Source organism: Triticum dicoccoides, chromosome 7A, assembly GCF_002162155.2.
Source record: "Triticum dicoccoides isolate Atlit2015 ecotype Zavitan chromosome 7A, WEW_v2.0, whole genome shotgun sequence".
In the NCBI taxonomy this organism is placed as follows: domain Eukaryota; kingdom Viridiplantae; phylum Streptophyta; class Magnoliopsida; order Poales; family Poaceae; genus Triticum; species Triticum dicoccoides.
Genome location: NC_041392.1, coordinates 540,920,516 through 540,927,340, shown reverse-complemented (window position 1 = coordinate 540,927,340; position 6,825 = coordinate 540,920,516).

The following is a 6,825-nucleotide window of genomic DNA, read 5'->3' as shown; positions in this document are numbered from 1 at the left end:
GGTGCGGCGGCCTAGGGGAGAGGGGAGAGGGTGGCTTGCCCCCCAAGCCAAGGGGGGCGCCCCCTCTAGGGTTCCCCCCTCAACCCTAGGCGCATGGGCCCAAGGGAGGGGGTGCGGCCAGCCCACCAGGGGCTGGCTCCCTGCCCCACGCAGCCCATGTGGCCCCCCGGGAGGGGTGGCCCCTCCCGGTGCACCCCCGGAACCCTTCCGGTGGCCCCGGTACAATACCGGTATGACCCCGAAACTTCCCGGTGTCTGTTTGACAACTTCCCATATATAAATCTTTACCTCCGGACCCTTCCGGATCTCCTCGTGACGTCCAGGATCCCATCTGGGACTCCGAAAAACATTCGGTAGTCACATACTAGTCTTCCTAATAACCCTAGCGTCACCGAACCTGAAGTGTGTAGACCCTACGGGTTCGGGAGACATGCAGACATGACCGAGACGCTCTCAGTCAATAACCAACAGCGGGATCTGGATACCCATGATGGCTCCCACATGCTCCTCGATGTTGTCATCGGATGAACCACGATGTCGAGGATTCGATCAAACCCTGTATGCAATTCCCTTTGTCAATCGGTACGTTACTTGCCCGAGACTCGATCGTCGGTATCCCAATACCTTGTTCAGTCTCGTTACCGACAAGTCACTTTACTCGTACCGTAATGCATGATCCCGTGTCCAACACCTTGGTCACATTGAGCTCATTATGATGATGCATTACCGAGTGGGCCCAGAGATACCTCTCCGTCATACGGAGTGACAAATCCCAGTCTCGATCCGTGTCAACCCAACAGCTACTTTCGGAGATACCTGTAATGCACCTTTATAGTCACCCAGTTACGTTGTGACGTTTGATACACCCAAGGCACTCTTACGGTATCCGGGAGTTACACGATCTCATGGTCGAAGGAAGAGATACTTGACACTGGCAAAGCTCTAGCAAAACGAACTACACGATCTTTTATGCTATGCTTAGGATTGGGTCTTGTCCATCACATCATTCTCCTAATGATGTGATCCCGTTATCAACGACATCCAATGTCCATAGTCAGGAAACCATGACTATCTGTTGATCACAATGAGGTGGTCAACTAGAGGCTCACCAGGGACATATTGTGGTCTAAGTATTCACACGTGTATTACGATTTCCGGATAATACAGTTATAGCATGAATAAAAGACATTTATCATGAACATTGAAATATAATAATACTTTTATTATTGCCTCTAGGGCATATTTCCAACAGCCGGGGGGAGGGGGGTCCGGTATTTATAGGCGGGAGGGGGCGGCTCCGGGGTGGCTTGGAGGAGGGGGCAAGGCGGCGGCGAGGCGACTCGTGGTCGAGACGGGCACGACGATGGTGGCGTGCTCCGGTCGGACTCCGACTCAGGGTCGGTGGTGGCGGCGACTTGGGCCAGTTGGGCTTCGGCCCAGTTCGGTCCGAAGTTTTTTTAAAACATTTTTCGAAAATACGAAAAATAGGGAAAACCTAATAAAAATATTTTCAAAAATTCTAGAAAAAATCACAGTCCCTCCTAATTAAATGGGTTAAAGTGATCATTTTTCTGGACCTAAATGCCTAAAATAAAATAAACATTTTTAGTACTAATACTAATAAATAAACTTGCAAATAAAATCCAAATAAAATATATTTTTATTCAAAATTAAATTCCCAATATTTTCTTGCTGTTTTGAAGAACTCATATTATCTTCTCTCATTATTTTATTTATTTTGAAATAATTGGAAAAATAATTTCAAATAAAACACTTTGATCCAATTTGCCAATTTTGAAAATTCAAAGATGGATTTTTGTGAGAACCTGCAACTCTCTCATCCGGTCCTTGAGTTGCTTAAGGTTTCTAGGATCAAAATTCCAAATAAAACAAATTCAAAAAAATGCAAAAATTATGGATGCATATGATGATCTAATGAATAACATTCAAATTGAAAATTGGGATGTTACAAACCTACCCCCCTTAAGATGAATCTCGCCCTTGAGATTCAGGTTGGCTAGCAAAAAGGTGTGGGTGGTCTTTTCAGAGGTCTTCTTCTCATTCCCAGGTGGCTTCCTCCTCGGTATGGTGGCTGCACTGAACTTTGCAAAACTTGATAACCTTGCTGCGGGTAACTCGGTTGGCAAACTCGAGAATCTTGACGGGTTTCTCCTCATAGGCCAGGTCACTCTCCAACTGAATTGCTTCCAGGGACACTGTATCTCTTAGAGGAATATCAGCCATCTCTGAATGGCATTTCTTCAACTGGGAAACATGAAATACATCGTGAACCCCTGACAAACCTTCGGGTAATTCCAACTTGTAGGAAACTTCGCCCATACGCTCCAAAACTCTATATGGCCCTACAAACCATGGCGCTAACTTTTCCTTAACTCCAAACTATTTAACTCCTCGAAGCAGTGACACACGAAGATATGATCTGTCTCTGACTTCATAGGTTACATCCTTGCGTTTAGTATCGACATAACTCTTCTGCCTGGACTGGGCTACCTTGAGTCTATCACGAATCAACTTGACCTTCTCCTCAGACTCTCTGATTAAATCTGGTCCGAACAATTGTCGATCCCCAACTTCATCCCACATCAATGGTGTCCTACACCTCCTTCCATACAAAGCTTCGAAAGGGGCCATCTTCAAACTAGCTTGGTAGCTGTTGTTGTATGAGAACTCTGCGTAAGGAAAATTATCATCCCAACTAGATCCATAATCTAGCGCACAAGCTCTCAACATGTCCTCCAGAATCTGTTTGACTCTCTCGGTCTACCCATCTGTCTGTGGATGAAAGGCTGTAATGAACTCTAGCCTGGTACCCAAAGTCTGGTGCTACTGATTCCAAAACTTCGAAGTAAACTGTGTTCCTCTATCTGATACGATGGTCCTCGGAACTCCATGCAGACATACGATCCTGGTCATGTATATCTTGGCCAACTTCGCACTCGTATAAGTGGTTTTCACTGGGATAAAGTGAGCCACTTTGGTCAAGCGATCAACTACAACCCAAATGGAGTCATATCCTGAACGTGTCCTGGGTAATCCGGTGATGAAATCCATGCCAAGCTTATCCCACTTCCATTCGGGTATCGGCAAAGGCTGAAGTAATCCTACTGGTTTATGATGCTGTGCCTTAACTCTTTGACATACGTCGCATACTTCTACATACTCGGCGATATCCTTCTTCATACCTGTCCACCAGAAACGTTCCTTCAAGTCCAAATACATCTTGGTGTTGCCTGGGTGAATCGAGTAAGGCGAATCATGAGCCTCCTGAAGAATTAACTTCCTGATCTCAGGGTCACTGGGCACATAGATGCGATCCTCAAACCATAAAGTTCCGTATTTATCCTCACGAAAACCTTTGGCCTTTCCTTTACTCATCTTTTCTTTTATCTCAACAATTTCCTTATCAATCTTCTGAGCTTCTCGAATTTTTCCCAATAAAGTGGGCTGAAGTTCCAACGTTGCAAAAAAACCTCTCGGAACTATCTCCAAGCGAAGTTCTCTGAGATCATCGGCTAACTCCTGAGGTAATCCTCCGGTTATGAGAGTATTGACATAACTCTTGCGGCTTAAAGCGTCAGCTACAACATTGGCCTTTCCTGGGTGATAATGCAGTTTCATGTTATAATCCTTTATGAGCTCCAACCATCTCCTCTGCCCAAGGTTCAACTCCTTCTGCATGAAAATGTACTTCAAACTCTTATGATCCGTGTAAACATCACAACGATTTCTGATAAGAAAATGCCTCCAAGTCTTGAGCGCATGCACTACGGCTGCTAACTCCAAATCATACGTGGCATAATTCAACTCATGAGGTCGAAGCTGTCGTGAGGGATATGAAACAACTCTTCCTTCTTGCATAAGAACGCCTCCAAGTCCCTGGCGAGAAGCGTCGTAATATACTTGGAAATCCTTGCGTATATTCAGAAGAATTAGCACTGGGGCTGTAACCAAACATTTCTTCAACTCCTGAAAATTGGCCTCACACTCCTCGGTCCATTTGAACTTGGTGTCCTTCTTCAATAACTCCATCATGGGCTTCGTAATCTTGGAAAAAATTCTCAATGAATCTCCGATAATATCCCGCGAGTCCAAGGAAACTTCGTATCTCTCCAACTGAGGTGGGTGCCAACCACTCGGTGATAGACTGAACCTTGGAAGGGTCTACTACTATACCTTCTCCTGATATAACATGTCTGAGGAATCCGACTACCTTCAACCAAAACTCGCATTCGCTGAACTTGGCATATAGTTGATGTTCTCTGAGTTTCTCGAGAACCAAGCGCAAATGTTCCTTGTGTTCTTCTTCATTCTTTGAGTACACCAATATATCATCAATGAACACTACAACAAACTTATCCAAGAACTCCATGAACACCTTATTCATCATACTCATAAAGTAGGCAGGGGCGTTAGTCAAACCAAAAGACATGACCGTGTACTCATATAGCCCATACCTTGTGGTCAAAGCTGTCTTAGGTATATCCTGTTCTCGGATCTTCAGCTGGTGATATCCTGATCGAAGATCGATCTTGGAGAAAACTTTAGCTCCCTGTAGCTGGTCAAACAAATCATTGATCATCGATAGATGATATTTGTTCTTGATTGTCACCTCATTCAATGCACGATAATCAACAACCATTCTAAAGGATCCATCCTTCTTCTCAACTAAGAGCACTGGGGCTCCCCACGGTGATGAACTTGGGCGAATGTAACATATCTCCAATAACTCCTTAATCTTCTTCTTAATTTCCTCCAGATTGTTTGCGGGCATCCGATACGGTCTCTTGGATATTGGTCCGGTGCCTGGCAACAGCTCGATCAAAAAAACTCTATGTCTCGGTCTCGTGGCATGCCTGGTAATTCCTCCGGGAATACATCGGGATAATCATTCACAACTGGCACTTCCTCCTGAACAACTCCCGAGAGTGAATTTACTTGAGTCCTCCTTGGTGCATGCCTAGACACATACTTGGTCCGTTTCCCCTCTGGGTGGTGAGAAGAATTGACTTACTAGCACAATCGATGTTTCCTCCATACTTCGATAACCAATCCATGCCTATTATTACATCCAATACTTGTGCTTCCAAAATAATGAGATCCGTGGGAAAAACATGCTTACCTATGGTCAATGGCAACTGATAACACCCCCGGCTAGCCATACACGCTGCTCCTGGTGAGCTCACTAACATAGGTGACCTAAGGGCTACGGTTGGCAACTTAAACTTGTCCACAAATCCCCTTGATATGTATGAATGCGATGCACCAGTGTCAAAAAGAACAAGGGATGTAAATGACTTAATCAAAAACTTACCAATAACTGCATCAGACTGCTCTTCAGCTTCCTCCATGTTGACGTGATTCACCTGACCTCTGGTGAAGGGATTTGGCTTCTTTCCTGAGCTTCCATTGCCATTGCCATTCTTTGCTTCAGGACACTCAGTGGCGTAGTGCCCGGTATTCCCGCACTTGAAACAAGTAATGTGACCCAGATCCTTCTTGGCGGGTGTCGCGGGGTTGGAACGACTCTGACTGTTGTTTCCTCCACTCCCATTACCATTCTTTGGGCCACTGTGGTTATGTGTATTCCCTCCATTGTGAGAATGGCCTCCATGGTTATGTCCTCCATGGGTATGATGAGTGTGTCCTCCCGAGTACGGGGAATATTGGGGCTTATGTTGAGCTCCGGAGTTGTACTTCCCCTGTCCATACTTCCGCTTGCGGTTCTCTATCTGCTGCTGTTTGCCTTCAATCATGAGGGCCCTGTCTACCAACTCCTGGTAGTTGGTGAATGTTGCCACCATCAACTGCATACTCAGCTCATCAGTCAACCCTTCAAGAAACTTCTCCTACTTCGCGGCATCTGCGGCCACATCATCTGGGGTGTAGCATGCTAACTTGCTGAACTCATCCACGTACTGCGCCACAGTACGATTCCCCTGGCGTAAGTTGCGAAACTCACGCTTCTTCATACTCATGGCTCCAGCTGAGACATGTGAGGTGCGGAAGGCCTACTGAAACTGATCCCAAGTAACATTGGCCACGGGGAAAGTGGCGGTGTAGTTCTCCCACCATGAGGCTGTGGGTCCATCCAGTTGATGTGCGGTGCTACCTTTTGAGCATGCGTTGGTTTTCCCTTGAAGAGGAAAGGGTGATGCAGCAAAGTAGCGTAAGTATTTCCCTTAGTTTCTGAGAACCAAGGTATCAATCCAGTAGGAGACTACACGCAAATCGCCTAGTACCTGCACAAACAAATAAGAACCTTGCAACCAACGCGATAAAGGGGTTGTCAATCCCTTCACGCCCACTTGCAAAAGTGAGATCTGATAAAGATAATAATATAAATATTTTTGGTATTTTTGTGGTCTATATTGGAAACTTATTTGATGTAAAGTAGACCCGGGGGCCATAGGTTTCACTAGTGGCTTCTCTCAAGATAGCATGTATTACGGTGGGTGAACAAATTACTGCCGAGCAATTGATAGAAAAGCGCATAGTTATGATGATATCTAAGGCCATGATCATAAACATAGGCATCACATCCGTGTCAAGTAGACCGAAATGATTCTGCATCTACTACTATTACTCCACATACCGACCTCTATCAGCATGCATCTAGAGTATTAAGTTCATAAGAACGGAGTAACGCATTAGGCAAGATGACATTATGTAGAGGGATAAACTCAAGCAATATGATATAAACCCCATCTTTTTATCCTCGATGGCAACAATACAATACGTGTCGTTTCCCTTTCTGTCACTGGGATCGAGCACCGCAAGATTGAACCCAAAGCTAAGCACTTCTCC